Genomic DNA, 22,485 nt, shown 5'->3' on the forward strand with positions numbered 1-22,485 from the left:
CAACACATGCATCATGCGACAAGCACACACAGGCTAGGAGTCTTGTCTCCACTGTCAGGAGTTGACGCAGACGCTTGAACTGGTGGCTTATCCCCAAAGCTGGCAACTCCTCCAGGAAGCCCTCCAAGGCTGAAAGTCCCACTGAGCGGAAGTGGACGATGTTCTGGATTTCGTCATTCCAGAAATACCGATCAACGTGCCTACTAGGTGCCAGGCACCATGTTGGATCTGAGGGAACGGGTAGGTGGGCGTGGTGGGAGGGTGGACATGGCATGTGGCTAACAGGACTGTGTGGGGGAGGGTGGAGAGCAAAATGAGAAATAGAAGATGGCGTGTGCACCACCGAAGAGAACACCTGTCTAGTTATCCTGAGCAGGCCAAGCAAATAGCCTCGGGGCACGTGAAGCCCAGGTCATGAGCGCTCGTTTCGAGCGTTAAAAAAAATAACTGTGCCACAAGGAAAGACTGACGGCCGTCTCTGCCTCAATGCCAGGGGCATTTCCAGGAGGTCCTCTCAGGCCACATGGGATCTGAGCAGTAACCACCGTGCCATCTTCATAAACCAGGTGGCTGTCGTTTTGGTCAATGGATTCCCTAAAGTCTGAACCTCCATCTCATCCCCAGTCTTGGCACTGCCTCCAGAAAACCTCTGACACTGAATTTAATATTGATCAGAGGTGGACCTTCGTACAAACATAGGAACTTCAACACAGGGGAATATCTCTTCAATACCACACAGTGTGATGGAGGCTGGGCTGGTGGGTCTCCCTGACGGTGGTGTCGGTTCCATGAAGCCCTCCAAAGCTGGCCAGGCTACTGGGAAGTGGTGGGTCACGTCACACAAATCTTTCCTCGTGCATATGCCACACGGCAGCCATCTCTTCAAGGACCATGGCTGAGGCTGGAACCGGTGTCTCTCCCCAAAGCTGCATCACCTCCAGGAAAGCCCCCAGGGGCTGCATTTAATAGGCCTTGTTGTAAGACTCAGACATCAAACATGGGCCCCGGGGATTACCGTGGAGCAGGGCCGCAGCTAAACCCAGTGTCCTCTTCCCTCACGTTGGCAACACCTCCGGGGTGCCCTCCGAGGATGGATTGGATACTGAGAGTTAGTGGACCATGTTACATAGGTCAAAAATCATAAAGCCTACGTTCCATAGTCTACCATCTCTGCAGGAACCATGGAGTGGTGCTGACCCCAGAGCCAGGGCTTGTCCCTGAAGTTGGTGTCGCTTCCAGGCTTCCAGAAAACTTTCTGAGGCCTGATTTGGCACTGGGAAGCAGGCACGTAATGAACATAAACTGCTCCCCTCAAGTCTGGGGTAGCATTTCTGATAGGGAACACGTGCTTCTACCCTGAAGCAGCATCTCCCCTAGGAAGGCCATGCCAACTTGGAAAGACCGAGAAGCAAACCATGCAATGTTGAGCGTGCTTTGGCCATTACACGGTCAACTGTTTCTTAGTCACAGTGAAGGGCAGTGGTTTGCTCTGCATGGCAGAATGGGAAATTCTAAGAGCAGAGCTCATATGTGAAAGGGGGGCCTCGACTTCTGGGTAACAACCTGCCTGAGCTCACCCAAGCTCTGAAAGTCCTCGCCACATGCCACATGCCCTTGTAGACTCAAACCACAGAGCTGAGTGGGCAGTGGGTACTTCCAGATCCTGCTCAACACCTCCACTTCCTCCCAGAGGTCTTCCTTGGGCCTCTCCATCCCCTCTCATAGCCCAGCTGTCAATACCATCACCCCACATGAATGGGAGGCACGGCCGTGAGGTCAGTTAGTCTCCAAGGAAAGGGCAAGAGCAGGCTCCTGGGCGGCATGGTGGGGGGCATGGCTATCCTCCGACGTCTCGAAACCCACTGCATGGCACTCCCCTGCTCACAATCCATACGTTGAACAACAAACTCCATAGAACAGCATTCAAGGCTTCAGCCTTTGTCTCCGTCCTCTTCCCTGATCCCTGAGCTCTGACACTACCTTCCAGCTCCAAGCTTTGCATCCCCGACCCTCCACAGCACCCTGATCACGTCTTTCCCCCAGCTCCATCACACCTTCCATGTGGTGACTCAGAGAAAGAAGCTCATATTTATAAAAAAAACAAACAAACCCATGAGGTGCTGGAGCTGTGAATAAAAATGGTCTCTGTCCTCCTGGAGCTTCTAGCCTTGCAGGGGAGACTCACATGGAAATAATTATTGCAGAGCATTGATTTCAAAATTAAAAGGGGCCAAAATGTTGTGAAGGAGCAGGGAGCATATAAGAAGAAGATCTGATGAATCAGGAGGAGTTTCTCAGAAGAAGTTTAAAATAAAAGATGAAGTATGAGGAAACTAAGCTAGGAAGAGAGGGGACACGAGTGGACAGTGCAGGGTTGAAGCAGAGGAATGGATGGAGCACGGACCATAGAGAGGGCTCATGGACCAGACAGGTAGAGCGTGAGCCAGATGGAACACAGAATGGATGGAGCATAGACCAGACAAATGGCTCGTGGACCAGATGGAGCAGGGACTAGATAAATGGCTCATGGACCAGATAGGTGGCTCATGGACCAGACAGGTAGAGCATGAACCAGATGGAACACAGAATGGATGGAGCATGGACAAGACAGATGGCTCATGGACCAGATAAATGGCTCATAGACCAGATAGGTGGCTCGTGGACCAGACAGGTAGAGCGTGAGCCAGATGGAACACAGAATGGATGGAGCATGGACCAGACAGATGGCTCATGGACCAGATAAATGGCTCATAGACTAGATAGGTGGCTCGTGGACCAGACAGGTAGAGCGTGAGCCAGATGGAACACAGAATGGATGGAGCATGGACCAGACAGATGGCTCATGGACCAGATGGAGCATGGACCAGATAAATGGCTCATGGACCAGATAGGTGGCTCAGGGACCAGACAGGTGGAGCATGGTCTGGATGGAGCATGGTAAGCAAAAGAGCATCTATGTGAATGGTACATGGAGAGCCAGAAATGTGCCAGAAATGATGCCGAGGAGCTAGGTGGGGACTAGATCATTCAGAGCTTTACAGCAAAGGTTAATGATTACAAATTTTATCCTTAAGCCAAGCGAAAGCTCTTATTAGTTGATAAGGGACTTGAGTTTTACATTTTTACATCTCTTGCTGATATGAAGAGAAAGCGCTGGGGGAAAAAGTGGAGGCAGGGAGAAAGAGTATAGGGTCTAAAAGAAGAGAGTTGCGCCCTGGACAGGGTAGGAGTCATGGAAATGCAGGAAAGTGGGCATGTTTGGAAATAGTTAGAAGGAAGGGCATAGCAGACTTGGTAAGGTCCCAGATGTGGATGAGGAATGTGGAGCAGTAAGACAACGCGAAGAATCTGTGCAAGTGTTTGGAACAGACATCAGGAGGGGGTGGCACCTGCCTCTGAGCTGGGGAGCATCTGATGAAGAATGAGCGTTGGTGGGGGAATGGGAGTTTAGTTCTGAGTGCTCTGAGTTCGAAGCACTGGTGAGAAATCCTAGCGGAGATGCTGAGTCAGCAATCTGATGGAGGTCGCTGGTGATCCTAATGAAAGCACTTCCAGGGGAAAGATAAGGTGAGAAGTCAAATGAAAATGAGATACAGAGACTACCAAGAGGGTGGTAGCTGGATGGAGGAGATGGATTCCTGTGATTTTTCAGACTCAAAGGACAGCAGTGTGGTAGGGGCCAATGGGAAGGCTGCAGGGTTGGGGAGGGCTGTGTGAGACTCCTGAGAAGCTGGAGGGACGGAGCCCAAGCTTGGCGGTGGTGGGGCGGGGGGGTTGCTGCTGGCCCAGCGGCAGGTCACTTCCTCCCTGGTCCTAGGGAAAGAGAAGCCAGTAGGCGAGGAAGATGGCAGGAAGCTGCGGGGGTTCATTTGGATGGCTTTTATTTTCCCTGTGTCTGTGATGGGAGAGGAACTCAACCCTGCCGCTCCTTGGTATGGGAGCTCCTCTGATGCAGGAAGGGGGTCACCGACCTCCTTTTGTTGCATCTCCAGTGCCCAGCACCAGATATTCCACAGAGTAGTGGGCAAGGAAAGAACAGACAACTCTGAATAGCAGACGTGGACCCTGAAAGTACCCTCGTCCTCCTGGATAAAGTGACATGCATCCCTACTAGCCTCCTGGATCTCTAGAGACGTGGGTGAGCTCACTTTCCCCACCCAGCCTCCCGACCCCAGATGGCTGGTGGCTGGTGGCCCTTCTCACTTCCCCAGGCATCGCTCCTCTCCCTCACCTGTCCACCAATTTGGCCGCTCTTTCAACGGCACATCGATACACCCGTGCACTCCTCTGTCTCACAAACTCACCCCTTCAGGCACACATTTACTTCTCTGCTACTCATCCTTGCGTTGACTCACCCACACATCCTTGCAGACATTTAACCTTAAGCACACATGTGCTGGCATCAGTCCCGTGTGGAGCCCGAGGCTGCCTGAGGGGCAACCTCAGTGTTCCTGCCTCCCAGGAGCTCACAGGATGGGAGAAGACAGACATGATCCACACACCAATACGTGATGATGGAGGTATGCCGCGAGCTAGGATTTCAGGCTTCCATGATCTCTAGTCCAGAAACGGTACGGAGTTTCAGCTACTGCAGAGGGGGGCTAGAGCACAGAAAGCAGATGGGTGATTTGTTCCTCCCAAAGATTAGGACACAGGGGTGGAAAAGCTACGTAGAGGAGATGGTGATAGATCCCACTCATATCTTAGCATTTGGAAGGGGATACCCAGGAGGAAGGGGAAGAAACAGATACCTCCTCAGCTTAATAATTACAGAGGGCAGAGTGAGGACAATACTATTTCACTGCTTTGCCACACAGGAATTTAGATGTAGGCATGTTTTGTTTTGTTTTGTTTTAACTGAGGCATAAGCACTAACAGACTTAGAAACTGGTTGTGTACTTCCTAAATCAGCAAAAAAAAATTTTTTAAGAGAAATGTAGTCTATATAATATACTAAAAGATAGCAGGGAAGAAAGAAAGGGTGAAAAAAAGAAATCAAGCATTAAGTGCAGTTTTTTTAAGTCCAAACAAGACAATCCAGAAAAAAATGTAAATGAGTTAAACGCCCTTAAAAGAGGGAGTTTTCAAGTCAAAAATCCTCAAAGCCAACTATATGTTGTCTATTTGAAGCACACTTTCAATCAATTAACTCAAAAAGACTCAAATCCAAGGGATGGGCCTCAATTTTTGTGCATTTGCCTCTCTGGGAGCCCACACAATCACGCGTTGACATCTGAAAAAACTACGGAATTTATACAGCAGCTGATGGCCATCAATCAACTCCCTATCAACGGCATTCCCAGTTTTGCATACACAGCAATTTGTTCAATTTGTTTCTGCAATTCCTTAAACATCTCGTTGCAGAGGCTTTCCAAGGGTATTCTTAGGGGTACCTGGGGCCCCCTGTCACTGGCAGGATGGTGCCCACAGCTCAAGGTCTCCACCCAGCTCCAAAGAGGGCAGCTTTGATTTGATCTATTTTACTTATTGAGCTTCTGGGTAATAGTTGGTTTGAATAAAAGGCTTGGCTGCATTTGAAAACCAGTGTTTAATTACATTTTGCTCTTATTGTTTTATAAAGATTAGTGGGAAATGGAAAAATAAAATCGCTGATACCGGTGGTAAGAACATAGATCTCATATATACTTAAGAAATGAAGACAAAGATGGAGACCATTAGGTGAACCTAATGTGGCCAGTCCTCAGCCTCAATAACTGAATTTAAGGCAGTCAACTACGTGTTTGGAAAGAACGAAATTAAAGAACATCCGTGGAATGCTAGAAATTGCCTGGGAAGGTACAGAATGTTGAGCTCTCGAAGAGCAGAATTCTTTGGAACATGCAAGTCTCTGGTTCAACTTTCAAACAACACTTTGCCTTGAATACAGACTTCCAGAAACAATTATATGAGAAAGCAGGGTTACCTAACTCAGGAACACAAATGAAAATAAAGCAGAGGTGCTTCTGAATTTCAAGTACCCAAGAGCAAAGTCATTAAGCAGGTTGAAGAAAACCACCTCTCAGAGACAGAAGGTACCATCCACAGCAACGAAATTCACAAACATTTACATTAGGAATAAAATAGCATCCAAAAATGGGGAAACAGAAACAGTGTCCAGAGCCCTCTCAGTCATAAAGACATCAAATAGGCAAAAAGTAAGTGAGAAACATACCTCAAATCGAGAGGCAAGTAACATTGTACTTAGAAAATGAGAAATGAAGATGCTTACTTCATCAATATTAGTATACACTGTCCTAAAAGCTCTAACCAATACAATAAAACAAAAAATAGATAAATGTTATAAACTATTAGAATGACGTTTAAATTATGGTTATTTACAATTACTTAATTCTTTACTAAGAAAATCTAAAAGAATCAACTGAAAAGCTAGTAAAACTAAATGTCTTTACATCAAAATCTGTATCCTATTAACAAGATGTACACCTTACTTTTAAAGGCCCATGAAACATTCACAAAATTAAAGAAAGCACAAAGAAGACATCCATAAGTTCCCCAAAGTAGAATTTGTGTGTCCACATTCTCTAAATGCAATGAAGTATGACCACAATTGAATAAAAAAGTATAAGCAACAATACACAACTCAAATAAAGTAGAAATTAATTTAAAAAGTAAGCTCTACTTTTGCATATTTAATTCAGATAATCATTTCTTCTAAGAACTAGAAGAAATGAAAAGCATAATTACAAGAAGAAATGAAAAGCATAATTATAAAAATTTTAAAATATTGAAAAGACTACATATTAAAACTTATGACAGGCAGTCAAAATTGCAATCAGAGGCAAATTCATACTACGAAATGGTTTCACTATTAAAGAAGAATAACATAAGGGACATATGAACAGATCCATAAAACAAGGAAAGCAGAAGGAAGGGATCAATAAAGATAAAAGCAGATATTGGTGAATTTGAACACACACAAAAACAGTTGAATTGATAAACTATTCCCAAGAACTGATTCTTTGAAAACCCTCTAAAATATACACTCCTCTACCTCACCTAATAAAAAAAGAGATAAAGTACACATATACAAAATTAAGAATGAAAAAGATGATATAATCACAGAAATAGATACAATTTTATTATAAAAATACTATTTATAATTCTATGCTTAGAAATATTTAAATTTCAGAAAAATAGATTATTTTCTAGGATTAGCTTTAAAAGAATCATGGAGCACTCGCTATGTGCCAGACTCAGTGCAAGATACTTTATCTCTTTAATTCTCACAGTGGCCCTCTTAGCCACAGGCTCTCATTAACCATTTAACAAGTGAGGAAACTAAGAATTAGGGAGAAGACATAGTTTTCCCGAGGTCACATGAAAAATGACAGAGCAAGAATTTGAACCCAAGTTGCCTGATTCCAGGGCCTGCACATGTAAACGCTGAGCTATATCAGGAAAAGAAGCAAACATTCTAAAGATTTAGAAAGTCTGAAGAATCCAATAAATACAGAAGAAATAGGAAAAGTTGCCAGAATTATCCCAGGAGAGTTATATGGCTGAGTTCTTTCAAGCTTTCATGAAAGAGATCATTTAAATGATGTATATATGGTACAGAATACAGAAAAAGGTGGATGGTTCCCTAATTCATTTTACAAAGCCAGCATAACTTTGAAATCAAATGAACAAAAAATTAATTTGAGATACTAGCGGACCAAATCATGTAGTATATTAAAAAGCCAGTATACCACAACCAGGTTGAATTTGACCCAAAAATGTTTCTAAGTTATGAAACATTATTATAATTCATTGCATCAACAGGTCAATGGAGAAAAACAACACCAATATCTCTATAGATATCAAAAAAGTATTTCATAAAATTCTAATCCATTCCTGATTTTAATCGTACATGAAATAGAAATAAATACTTAATTAGCATTATAAAAACATACAGCCTTAAAAAAGTATCTGTTATCATACTTAACATGAACCAGAAATGAGATAAAGTTTTCTGTTATCAACAATTTAATGTTTTGGAAGATCTAGCCAATACTATAAGACAAGGAAGAGAAATAGAAGAGATAAAATTTTAAAAAATTTCCTGTAATTGTATAGATACGAATGACTCTTTACCTAGAAATTCCAAAACATTCAACTAAAAACTTGTAGAACATACGAGAGAATTCAATGAGATAGCCAAAACAATACATACATAATCTCTTCCCTACATACCAGTAACAACCAGTCAGAAAATATAAGAAAACATTCACAATAGAAGCAGTACTTAATTCCTTGAAATAAACTTAATGACAAATTGTGAATCTGTCAAATTTGACAAATTGTGAATATATATATTAAACTGCAGAATATGTAAAGCCACAGTATCAAAAAATACCAATTCTTTTTAATTTACAATTTTATAAAATTCCACAGAATATCTATAAAGCATGTTTTTAACTTCACCATATTACTAAAATTCACCTGGAAGAATAAACAAATGAGACTAAACAAGAAAATCTTGAAAAATAAGAATGAAGGAAGACTATTGCTATCAAATAATGATACATATTACAACGATACAATATATTATAACAAAGCAATTCTAGGGTAAGAATGGACAGATTAATGGCACACTAGAAAGCCACAATGAGAAACAAAAACTATAAAAGTATCTAGCATGTGGTAAACGTGGAAATGAAGGATGCAGTTGCTTCTCACAATAATTAAAGGATTAAAGAGTCAATATAAAGAAGAAATCATGAAAGAACTAGGAAAAAATAAAAGTGACTAATTATATGAGCTTCTAAGCAAGAAGAAACTATAAGAACAAATTAGTGATAGATTTTTAGAACTTAACATTTTTTTAAATAAAAATGTTGAAAGCTCCATGAACAAAATGGAATGGCCAATGAAAAATGGCGGGGGGGGAAATGTTGGTAATATAGGATGGCAAAAGAGTTACTATTCTTATTTTGAAAGGTATTATAAAATAAAAGATACACCAGTAGAGAAAAATGGGAAAATGACTTTCAGTTCAATATGGTGAATTACATATAGATATTCACCTGCCCTCTCTCTTGAAACTGCGCTAAATGAAAGTGAAGGGATTTTCACCTGGAGCGTGAGGACACAGGGAAGAGGACAAGAAGATAGGGAGGGTAACTGATTCAGAGCTGGGAACGCTAGACTGGCAGTGAGGAAAGCTGAAATAAAGGAGGCCAGGGTATGCCATGGAACCCACTGAAGTCTCAGGACTTGGCAGTACCAGGTGCCTCCAGGAACACCTGGGCCTAAATAAGATGAATTGGCTAAAAGTCTGTAAAAGAAGACAGAGCCCCAGATCTTCACCCATCAGGCAAAGCCTTCCCTAACTGTGAGAGAAGACTGAAAAGGTATTACACGCAGAAAGCAAAGCAGAGGTGACTGGAGCAGAGATGCACCAGTTGAGGGCAAGAGTCCTAAAGTTGAAAAAGAAGGCCAAGCTTTGCAAGTTGGATGCTGAGACCACCCAGTCTTCCTCTACAAATCTCCCAGAGCACTGGCAGCCAGTAATACTCTAGACCAGAAACTGAAAAACTTTCTTTGGAGCATCTGAGCAATCTAAAAGAAAAAAAACATAAAAATGCTGAAACCTGGGTTCCCCAATAAAAAAGACCAGTTAGTTCACTCTACAGTAAAGCCCATCGTTTACAGGGCTCAGCCACATCCTGAGAGCTTCCAAATAGCCCATTAGTGTATCTGGATGCATGCATTACAGATGTGCATCTATATCATCTATACCTATATATCTATCTATATGACCAGAGAGTTGAGAAAAGCACCTAACATGGAAGTTAGAGACTCACTTGGAAGGAGGAAGAGACAAAAAAAAAGAAAAAGCTTGGAGACTCTGTGAGAGAAAGAAAATTTCAGAAAACCTATTATTAATATTTTCAGAAATATCAAAGAAGCAATTACCTCCATGAAACAAAATGCTATAAAATACTGTTCAGGGTATAATTTTTAAAAAAACCCTTGAATATCAGAGATTGCAGAAGTGAAAACAGGTTAAAAGAAGAAGACAGAGAAATCTCTCAGGAAGAGAACAAAGAGGTGAAGAGATGAAAATCAGAGGAAAAATACATGAGTAGCAGAGAACCAGTCAAAGAGATCCAACATACAAACAATATAAGTTCAAGAAAGAGAAAAGTGATAGGACATTGTCCAAGGAATCGTTTAAGAAAAATTTTCACAACTGAAGGACACACATTTTCAGATCAAAAGGGCCTGGAAAAATGGATGAACGTAGATCCCCATCAAGACGTACACACATGAAATTCAAAGCACAAGAAGACAATAAGAAAACACTGCAAGTTACAGAAAGGGAGGAGGAAGAAAAGATCACATACAAGGGATGAGGAATCAAAAAGTTTTCAGACTTCTGGTCAACAGCACTAGAAGCCAGAAAGCAATTATATATGCTTTCCAAATCTGAAGGGGAAAAAAGATACTAACTAGAATTCTATTCCCAGACAAGCCATCAACATCAGTGTGGACTAGACATTTTCCTTTTCAGATGTGAAAGGTCTCCAAAAATTTACCTCCCATGAACCCTTTCTCAGGAAACTGCTAGAGGATGCACTCTAGCTAAACAAGGGAGTAAACCAAAAAAGAGGATAACACGGGATTTACAAAATCAGGGATCCAACCAAGGAGAGATGGTCAAGGGAATCCCCGGGTAGAGAATGAGGAGGAGATCCCAAGATAAGGGCAGGAAGCCCAAAGATGAACCAATCCAGAAGAGAACAGGCAAGGAGGCTCCAGGAAGAGATTTCTTCAAAAAGATAAAACACATTAAATACAAACAAAAAATACTGATTTGTTTGAATGTCTTGAGAGGCTGGGGATAAATTTGTGATAAGTTCATTAAAAACTAACCAACCAATCAAAGGGAGAAGGAAAAAAAGAAAGAAACAAACAAAAACCAAGACAATTATTACCTCCAGAGAAAACAACAAGTTGTAAGGAGAAGTAAATAAACAGCGTGCTGTTGTTCCGCTATCAAGAGCATTTACACTGTTAAAATAATGTAAACACTGAATATCAATCAAACCAAAAATGTGAGCTAAATATATGGAAAGGATGGGACAGAGAGGTCTTCCTGTGTGTGGTGAGGCCAAGGGCATTTGTGAAAGAGATTTAAATCTTCATCTTCTGTGGTTGAAAAGTCAAGATAATGCTTAAGCTAAAAAACTTTTTCTGAGAACTAGAAAAATCAGAATGTTACTTAGAAAAATGGTTGTAAATGTCAAGAGACTCAGTTAAAAGAGTTAAAAACTGTTGCTTCTGTGGAGCAGGCTATGGGATTGGAGTGGAGAAGGCTGATGCTTCTACAAAATTTTGTAAAACTATTTGATGCTTAAAATGACGTATGTGCATGATTTCAACAAAAATAAAACTCAATGAAAAATGCAAAGAACCTGAAATGACAACTCAGATACAAAGCACCAATAAAGATACGGGAGGAAATGCTCTTATCGCAGGTAATAAAATAACTGAAAATGAGAACAATGAAATATTGCGTTTTGACAAATTGGCAAATGTTTTAAAACTTTGATAATTCCCAGAAAAACGGTCACTTCTTAAACTAATTCTGAGAATGTAAGTAAGTTGGTACAAAGGAGGGCAATTTGGCCATAAAATGCTCACACCTTTTGACATGGCCATTCCACTTTCAGAGTGCACTGCAGGAAACTGAAAGATGAAAAACACAAAGTTGTTCAGCCCAACTTACACCATCCAACTTTTAAAAATCATGTAAATATCTGACAAGAGCAGGTCAATTATATCAATTATGATTTAGTCATTTGCTAGGATACTAGGTCAAAAAATCACAAGACAGGAAATTACTTAATGGCATAGGAAAATGTTCAGGATGTATAGTTAGGTGAAAAATTAGGATGACTGTGATGAACCCAATTTACAATATAGAGACATATGTGTGTACACGCGCACACACACACACACACACACACACACACACACGCATACACACACACTTTTGCAATTTATAAGTGAAACCAAAAGACCAGAGGCTGGTCACCAAAATGCCGGCAGTGGTCATCTCTGAGCAGTGAGACTCTTGTTCTTTTTAGTATTTTACAAGTTTTCACAATAAACGTATTTCTTTTTTCTAGAATTATTACATGCAATAAAGTTTAGTTATCAGCTTAGTAACTTTACAGGAAAAACTCACATGGCTCCCCCGTCTTCATTCTCCACGACAGAAATGAGTTCACAAAACACAATTATCTGCATAATTTATAAGAGACTCAGCAGGGGACAGGGGTGTGAAGGTAACCCTGAGTCTCAGCTCAAGCAGCCAACAAGGACTCTGGCGTCTGGTCAGCTGCAAAGTGACCACTTGGGTGGGACCAGAGATGAGGGCCAGGTATCTGGGGTTGGGACCCTGCTGACCTCCCTTCTATGCTCGGGGTAGCTTCTGAGTGGCTTCATCCTTCACTCAGAGAAGCAGCTGCCAGAAACGGCCCAGCCTCTACCTGCCACTGCCCAGGTGGGCAGTGCGTGCACTTGGGCCCCTCGGAGGCCTTCACACATGCTAGTATCGCCTCTAGTCTTTACCTTTTCTAGACCAAGCCTGGCCCTTAGTCACGGGCACACAAGCCTCTTAGAGTGTAACCAGGAAAAGCACAACTCACCCAGCGAAGCAAGGGCTCCACCCATTGGAAGTGTTCTCGGGAAGCCTTGCGCTCAAGCAACCGCACCTCCACGGGCTCCGTGCGAACAACCTTCCAAGACAAGAGCGCTGAGTCACAAAACCTGTCCAACTGTGTGAGCACGTGTCTGAGCCCCAGGGTCCATCCCTGGAGGGGTGGCTGGTTAATGGTGAGGCCAGCCCTGGGGACGTGGGGCCAGAGCAGAGGCAGCTCCCCGACTCAGATGCTCCTAACCTAACGTGAGACGAACGGGGCAGATCTGGGTCGGGGTGATAGGAGGTGTGAATGGGGGAAGGACGAGAAACTCAGGCTGGAGCAGGGCGGAGGGGAGGAAGGAGAGGATGACCTCGGTTTCGGCCAGTTGGGACGTCTGTCAAGATAAAGAACACAGGGGCCTGTGGGATTGGCCTAGCCGATCAGTGCCCTCGGACCTGCACCCGTCGAGTAAGCGCCGTTGTTAGTATCACTGTCATTGTCTATTGTATCCAGGGATACATGGAGTTGGACTGATGACAGTCTTCATCCCATGACACCAATCATCTCTGGTCCACGAAGGGCTCTTTTAGTTTATTCTTTTTAACTTTTTAAGGATTTAATGCTCATTCATAAACCCACCAGAGCTCCAACCCAGAGCTAGGACACTAACTGTAAGTTGCATCCCCCAGGGCTGGGTGGCCATTCCGTAGAGCCCCGGGGTCATGGGGCTCCCCTCCAGCCCTGCCATTGGAGGCTGACACCCCCCAATGCTGGATTTGGGAGCCACGCCCCCGCTATTTACTCCCTGCTCCGATCCGTTCCAGCCACGCCATTCCTGGCCTGGGAACTAAGCGAGGCCAGGCTCTCGACACTGAAAGAAACGGGCTGGTCTCAGACAAAGCCCCAGCTGGAGTTCTCCCTGAGGTCACAGAAGCCAGGGTCTGGGGGCAAGTGGGCACCAAATGGGCTCTGGGGCAGGGGGCAGTTCGGGTGGGCCAAGGGTGGCCCTACACCTGCTCCCTTGATGGTTGGAGTCTCGCGTTCAGTGTATTTTTTTTTTTTTTTTTTTTTTTGCGGTTGTGGCCTCTCCCATTGCGGAGCACAGGCTCCGGACACACAGTCTCAGTGGCCCTGGCTCCCGGGCCTAGCCGCTCCGTGGCATATGGGATCTTCCCGGACCAGGGCACGAACCCACGTCCCCTGCATCGGCAGGCGGACTCTCAACCACTGCGCCACCAGGGAAGCCCACGTTCAGTGTATTTTGAAACATGCTGTTTGGGGCAACACTCAGGAGCGGAAGAGCATTTTCCAGAAGGTTCCCTGCAGGGCTTTTATGAAAGGTCACCACGCTCGCTGGTGGAGTCGGCCTGGAACATTTGTTCAGTTCTTTCATCCTGATGAGCAAACCATAAACATGTGCTTTCCTCAGGACCTGACCCTTTGCACAAAAGGGGACAGTGCCTACGATCCCACAGGTGAGGACAGCAGACACCCAGGCTCTGCCCCCAGAGCACCCCTCCGGCTTCACTCTCTCCTACCCTACGACCCAGGGAGGTGACCAGTGCCGGGACTGCTGCGGGACCCAGGGGACCGGCGCTGGGCTCAGGCACAGAGCTGGGCTCATCACATCTGAGCCTCGGTTTCCTTCTTTGCAAGGGGGAGCCAATGATGTGCCCCCTGTGGCACTGGGGGCTTCGGTGAGGTGCAAATGCAGCAGCACCCTCTGACTCAGCCAGCTCCCGGGGAGGGGCGGGAAGGGAAGGGAGAGCAGCTCCTGGGGCGGGGGGCAGGGAGGACGTGCACAGGTGGGCTGTGGGTCCCCGAAGGGCCTCTCCCTCCCTTGTGTCTCCAACATCTGCCCAGCATTTTCTAGCTCATAAAACCCTTCCCTCTGTGTGCCCTGTCACAGCCCAGAGAAGGGCTATCATATGGGGAGCCTCATCTTCCAGCCATCCCCGCCCTCACGTCCCCCAGTCTCCCTCCAAACCGGGCACCGAGCGCAGTCCCTGAGAAGGCGTGGCAGGGAGAAAGAGTTGGGAGGAGAGGCTGGGAGACGTGCAAAGTGAAGGACTCAGACCGGAGGGTCCCAGGGGCCCTCTCACGCCCTGTCTTCTGCGAAGGGAATGAGTCTCCTTTGGTGACCTCCCCGCCCTTCAAGCACGGCTCCTTCAAAGTGTGACGAGCACCCGCCAGCTGGATAACAGCCGAGCGAGGAAGGTAGGCTCACGGCTTGCCGGGGTACTGAATATCTGGATATGCGACCTGCAGATCAGCTGGGTTGTTTTGTGGGGAGGGAAGGGGGCCGGGCAGAGGGTCTATATAGAGAGGAGGGGCATGAACAGGAGGAGGCATGGGCCCAGAGATGCAGGGGGAGGCCAGGGGCAGAGGCAGCTGGACACATGGCCTTTGAGAACTCTGAACGTGGGCCGGGGTTCCCCGGAGAACCCCACAGGAGGGGCCATCAGAAAATGAAGCCAGGATCCCGGCGGCACCAGGGGTGGGCGGTGCAGCGGGGGTGAGTGGACAGCTGAGGCTGCAGCAGGGACACCTGTGCCCAGGCCCACCTTCCTCCCCGCTGGGCAGCTGCCAGCAGCTCGGGCCGATACCAGGAACATCTGCCACAGACAGGGTCCAGCCCCCACCAAGCTAGCGGGACTGTCATCGTATCATGTTGAAAAACCACGTGCTGGGAGAAGCCTTGGATCTCAGGGAAAAGAAAATAAAACTGGGGACTTCCCTGGTGGTCCAGTGGGTAAGACTCCGCACTCCCAATGCAGGCCCAGGCTCGACTCCGGGTCAGGGAACTAGATCCTGCAGGCATGCTGCAACTAAGAGTCCACGTGCTGCAACTGAGAAGCCCACATGCCGCAACTAAGACCCAGCAAGCCAAAATAAATAAATTAAATAATAAATAAATAAATAAATATTGAAAAAGAAAAAAGAAAACTGGCCCCAAATTACAAGTGAGGCTCAAGGGCCTGGAAGGACAGAAGAGAGCGGGGTCAGGACCACAGTGAAATAGGGAGACATCTTTCCTCTTTCCCCAGCAGGCAAGACATCACCCTTCTTCCAGGTCTGCAGATGGGGAAACTGAGGCCAGGCTGGGTGGCCACTGGCTCCAGCTCGAGTCTCAGATGCTGGAAGGAGGAAACATCACCCTCTGTGAGGGTCCCTGGGGGATACTGAGGTCCCCTGCGAGCCTGGGAGGCCAGTGGAGGGAAGACGTGAGGACGAAAAGGCAAGTGGGAGATTCCTCATGTGAGTGAGCACCTCTGAGGCTCCGGAAGGGCAGGGACAGGAGACGAACCCATGGCACGGCACACGCTCCACAGAGGCAGAGCTGCATGCAGGGGCCACGAGCTCTGGTCAGTGCACAGCTCTTAGCAGTTTCGAGATGTCTGCAGAATAAATAAATGAAATTTACTTCCCTTTTACAGATGACGGGCATGGGACTTGGAGGGGCCTGGTGACTTCTCCAAGGGCACTCTCTGCTATCTTTCCTGGCAGAGAAAAGAACAAAGAAGTCAGAAGAGAACGAGAGACAACAGAATCACCTGTCCTTGGGGGCCAGTCCAGGGCCAGTGTCCACTCACCGAGGACAGCAGGGACAGGGGCCACGGGGCATGAACACTGAGAACTGATCTCCAGGGCTGTGTAACCCTGTGCCCCACCGCCACCGCTTCTGTGGTCCTGAAGCCCGGCCTCAGGCTTTGCTCTGTGTGTCGGGCGCCCATTGAGGAGAAGCCCAGGGAGAGCGCAGGATGTGGAATCAGGACTGTCTGGCTGAACTGCAGCCCTGAGGGGACCCAGGGCACATCTCCACCCCTCCCCCCAGGCCCCAGTGTCCTTGTCTCCACAGTGAGGAATGAGTGTCACCCATCTCCAAGTGAGATGTGGACACTTTGGGCTGTGAGAGCAGACACACTATAACGTCATTATTCTTTCACCCCAATGCCAGGCCCACTGAGCTGCAGTGCACAGCCCCTCCGGGGCCTGCTCCCAAAGGGAAGGGGAGCCTCTGGTCGCCGTGGTCCCCCAAGTGGGGCTGGATGGTCCCCGAGCCTGTCCCTGAGCATCTCTCTCCTCCAGGCCTGGGCCAAAGCCCTGGTCCCTGTAGCACTCACACACTTGTCCCATTGATTTCAGGACCAGCTCAAACTCCCCTCTGGCTTCGGGAGGGTTTGAGGCCTCCGCCGAAAGTTTGAAAGAAGAGCTGATGAGGGTGACCCAGCCCGCTCAAGTTTCATCAGAGAAGCAAAACCAAACCGCGGAATTCTGTCTTGCAAACCTTCAGCCTATTCGGTGACGGCTGAAGGTTTGTTTTCAATCTTCCCTTCCCTTCTTTGGGAGGAGGCCCCAGCGACCCCCACAAACCAGACTCGGCTCTGGCCAGTGGCCACGGGGTTTCAAATTCTGAAACGGGCCTTTTGCAAAATGTTCAGTTTCGAGCCCTGGTCCGATTGCCCACATCCTGTCCAAACTTCCTGGGGGAGCGAGATTTATTTAAGAAAGGAATAAAATCCCCATGTTCAGGCCATTGAGTGAAAACACGCTCCATCACAGGCAATTTCAAGGATTAAGGTTACATATCTCTTAATGAGTCACAGGCAGAAAGCAAAGTGGAGTTGGCTGGAGGAGGAGGGCCGGCCTCGGTCCTGAGGAGGCGCTAGGCCTCAGCGCCAAGGACCCCGGTTCTCTGCCAGGGATATAATCTGCCCCCCAGCACGGCCTCACAATCATTCTTTTGTGCATTCATTCATTCTTTCACTCAACCCGTATTCTTACTGATGGATGAGCTACTCTGCACAGGTTCTGTACTGGAGAGTGGGGAGTCTGAGGCACCCAAGACCGAGCACCCCCAGTCGGGAAGCTCAAGGTGTGGTTTGGAAGGCAGATGCCTAACCAGATCACGGCCAAGCAACAGGACCGGTTTCCGCATGGAAGTCAAGTTCATGGCCATGGAACAGTTGTGAGTGTGGGGGCACTCATCCCATCTGGAGGGGCAGGACAAGCCCTCCGGTGATTGAGCACCGTGGGGAGAGGGCTAAAGGGTGAGCTCGTGCAAAAGGCACAGGGGCACAGATGCACGCGAACTGGGGGCGGGGGATGGTCTGCTGGGTGATGCACGAGGTCAGGGAGCTTGTGATGGGAGGCCAAGTCATGAGGATCCTTGAGCATGAAGCCAAGGAGCCTGGACTTCACCCTGGGGCTTTGGGAACTCATGAGAGAGCTCTAAGGAGCAGAGGACTCTTTCTCAGTCATTCTAGAAGGATGCACATGGAGGAGAGCAAATTGGAGGAGGAGCAAGAAGACCAGTCGGAGGCGGATGACAGCCCAAGGAGCCTGGACCAACATGGGGGTGATGGTGATGAGAACCGTAGACTCATGGGCTCCCTGGAGAGATGCTGAAGGGGGTGGACTGGAGTTGGAAGCAGAGGGAGGGAGGCATCAGGGATGGCGACTGAAACAACGTATGCCCATTTGCCGGGGGTGCTGTAGAACATTCTAGTAATGTTAGCGATAGCCAGTGTCCCAGGCAGCCATTTTGAGAAACTCAAAGAAATATGGTAGAGGGAAGCAAAAAGGTCAACATATATTCCATTCTACCCTCGGTTTGTCATTTGGCAACACATCTAAGAGAAATACTTGAAAGTTGACAGGGCAGATCAAACCCTGACACTCAACAGAACTTTCCTTAACAAGCACGGTGCTTGAGGGAATGTTGTGTTGGGCTGGCTGGTCACAACTGCCCAGGAAATGACCAGGCAGCAGCTGCACAACCTCCAAAGTACACTTGTCTCTCTTTCCTCCAAGGATGTCCACAGACTCTGCTGACCTGATTGACCCCAGGGAGCCAAAGCCATCAAGCAGCTCCCACCAAGTCTATAGCTTTGTCCTCCTTTCAGCGGCCCCCAAAACACAGGAGAGAAGCAGATTCAGCTTCTTATGAGGGTCAAGACCAGTCCAGCTGGCAGGTTAACAAAGCCCCGGGCACCTGGGCTTCATAGCACTGGTCACATATGTAATCAGGTAATTTTGCCATATGCATAGTTGTTTAAAATCTATCTCCCACTCAAGACTTGACGCTCCACCAGGATAGAGATGGGATATGACTTATTTCTTGCTATTTATCACCCAGCCTCTGGTGCCATAGAAAGGGCCCAATATTTTTTGAGTAAATGAAAGAATGAATGATTAATTCGCCAAGCATTTCCAGATGCCCAGACCTTCTGCTGGGTGAGCATGACTCAAAAAGAAGACCCCAACTTCAAGAAGTTCAGAGCCCTTTGGGAGAGACTGGTGGCTCATAATTTAACAACGTAATATGGGCTCTGTCAGTGGTACTGATGAAAGATGAATGAGTGAGGAAGGGCAAATTTGGACACAGGGATGTGGGAAGTCAAAGGAGGGGCAAGGGACTGTGGGAATGTGAGAGGCAGGTGACATCTGTGTTAGGCAGTGAGGGAAGCACACCTCGTTTACCCAGGAACTCTGGGGAAATGTGAGAACCTGATTCCCATATGGGTACACACTTGACAGCCGAATCTCAGCCTCTGGCCCAAAGGCATCAACGCTGACCATGCTGCTCACCCTCAGCATGCGGAGGGCCCACCTGCTACCCACACGGTCTGAACGCCTCTCCGGAGGGACCGGAGTTTGCCCAGATGGGAGAGAGTTGACCCAGAAGACTCAAAATTAGAGGCCCAGATGCCCACAGTTAAAAAGGGGGATTCTACCTGATTCAGGTGAATGGTTTGAGTGGACATCAAATCCTTGAGAAGAAGATGGCTATATTCCAAGCCAGCTGACCAAGTACCACCACCAAGTTCAAAGGAAGGATGCAAGACCAGGAGTGGGAGACGGAATCCAGGGTCAGGAGCTGGTCAAGACAAGAGAGGAAGAGTAGTGGTCGGTATTAGGTAAATAGTGGATACTGAATATGTAATTGCTGGGGGGAGGGAGGGAGGAATAGAAGGAGGGAGGGAAGGAGGACGGGAGGGAGGGAGAATCTTGGGCAAATGCCCCACACAGTGCAAAATTGTTGCCAACTCACATTTCTTGTTGTCTGTCCCTGGTAGAGGGTATGATATGATGCCTTAAATGTGCATGGTCTGGGCTGGCCTGTCCCATCCAAACTGGTATTCTTCCAAAACTTAGCTGAACTCTATTCTTCTGGGACAGGGGAATTTGGGTACCACATCCATTTGGGAGCTTTTAAATGAATGCAGTTGACACCATCAATTACATCTCCTTCAGGTAATTTCTGAGGTATCTCTTTCCTCTCTGGTACCATACTATTATGTATAGGATAGGTATTACGCCAGATAAGGGCCTTATAATAAGCTCCTGTTAGACAAGGTTAATTCTCACAACAATCCAGCCAGGTAGGTATCATTATTCTCATCTAATAGGTGACACTGAGGCTGGAGGTCCGGAGTGCTTCCTGTCTAACCCAAAGTCCCACAGCTAGAAGCAGGATGAAAGACAAGGAGTGGCCCCCCTCACTGGAGGCATGAAAACAAGACTGGGTTATTTTCAATCTCCTGTCTTGGCAGAGGCCAGGGCAGCTTTCGGGAAGACCCAGGGCTTCCATTCCACCAGTCCAAGCCAATGTTGCCCAAGGATGGGCCAAGGTCCAGGGCAGTCAGAACTGCCAGGATCCTGTCTCACTGTCTGGCACTGGCCACAGGAAGCTGGACTCAAGGGAGAATTTGCACTTGGGTAGGAGGATGCCACAGACCATCTGACACACAGCACACCTCCCTGCAGAAGAGCTCCCGGGCCCTTCTGAGAAGGGCCATCCCGGTTCCACAAAAGCACATGTATTTTTAGCTATTCATTCATTCATTCAGCAGTAATTTACTGGGCGCCTCCTAGGCTCAGGCTGGGCAGGCCCTGGGGAGACAGAGAAGAATTTGACCCAGTTCTTGGCTCATGGAGCAGGTCAGTTTAATGGTGACATGTAAACAAATGCCCACGACGGAGTGGGATGGGTGTTCCGTGCGGTATTTAGAATGTGCTCTGAGGCTGGGGTGTGGCTGACTTTGGACTGGTCAGGGAAGGAAGCCCAGTGGGACTTCATCTACTCATTGCCTCACACACGGGTCACTGACTCATTCATTTACTGATTCGTTCACTTATTCACTCGTTCATTCACAGAGCACTCAATTTATTCTTGGATGACATATTCATTGACTCGTTGAATCACTCAATTATTATTCTTTTATTCAATGACTCTAAGATATTCATTCCTCCATCCATTTGCCTGTCCATTCCCTCATTAATTTGTCTCAGGCCTTGACTTACTTATCTAGTCATTAGTTAAATTATTCAACTTTGTCCTCTTTTCATTGACTTCTTTATTCCCACACTCCTTTTTTGACTTATTCATCAGTTAATTCATTTGGTTCCTCATTGACTCACGGGCTCACTCATTCTGTCCTTACCAATTAACTTTCACTAATCCATTTACTGATAAACTCATTCTGGAATCCACTTATTAATTCACCCATCTGGTTGCGTACTCATCTTTCTCTTATTGAGTCATTGAACAGCTAGTCTTTCATTCATTCCCTCCTTCGCTTACTCATTCATCGCTCGCCATCCACCTCTCGACCTCTGTACCTACACATCGACTCATCCACTCATGAATTCATCGTACACTTAAGTGCTCATTGACTTAGTTACTCTACACATTATCGACGTGTTCACTCATTTGTGTACTCCACATTTTCACTCCTTTTTTCCCATTCCTTTTTTTACTCAAAGACTCATTCAGGGGCTTCCCTGGTGGCGCAATGGTTTTGAATCCACCTGCCAATGCAGGGGACACGGGTTCAAGCTCTAGTCCAGGAGGATCCCACATGCCGCGGGGCAACTAAGCCTATGTGCCACAACTACTGAGCCTGCGAGCCACAGCTACTGAAGCCCGTGCATCTAGAGCCTGTGCTCTGCAACAAGAGAAGCCACCACAGTGAGAAGCCCTCACACTGCAACAAAGAGTAGCCTCCACTCGCCACAACTAGAGAAAGCCGGCAGGCAGCAACAAAGACCCAACACAGCCAAAAATAAAACAAATAAAATTAAATAAATAAATTTATTTTAAAAAAGACTCATTCGTTCACTTACTCGCTGCTTCATTCATTCATTATTTCATTCACCTTTTATTCAATGACTCATCCAACAAATGTATTACATGTGCTCTTTGTGCAGTGCGTAGGAGGAGTGTGAGTCCTAACGCCCTGGACCTTACAGCCCAGGGAGGTGGTCATTGGCACAGGCATCTTCTCTTTTATAAAGCATCTGATACTTGAGACTGAGCTGAAGTCCTGCCATCTGTGCTTCTGGAAAGCCCATCTACTTGCCCTATTTATATTGAATTATTATATTTATCAGTAGGTCTCCACCTAATCCCAAAGAGCTACTTGATTGCTGGAACTAGATCAGATTTAGATATGAATGCCATGACCAATACAGAGCCTGACACAGATTTGGATCAATACTTGTTGAGCTGAAATTAATACCTTAGTATCAGTTATTCTTGCACTCTCTCAGATACCAAGTGCCAGAAAATTTTAAAATATGGGGTACAGGGACCTCCTGCCATCACCTCCAATCAGGTCATTAGTATTTGTTCCTGAGATAGGGTAAAACAAAAAAAATCCAGATAAGCAGCATGCAAAAATATCCAAATTAGTTCAGTACAACATGAACGGCACACTACGTACTATTAAAACAAACATTTTTAAAAGTGTTTTATTTTTATAAATGTCAGTGGTGCAGAACTGTAATAATCATAACCCTTGTTTCAAAACACATTTCCATCACTGGC

This window comes from Tursiops truncatus, chromosome 2 (genome assembly GCF_011762595.2).
Source record: "Tursiops truncatus isolate mTurTru1 chromosome 2, mTurTru1.mat.Y, whole genome shotgun sequence".
Classification (NCBI taxonomy): Eukaryota; Metazoa; Chordata; class Mammalia; order Artiodactyla; family Delphinidae; genus Tursiops; species Tursiops truncatus.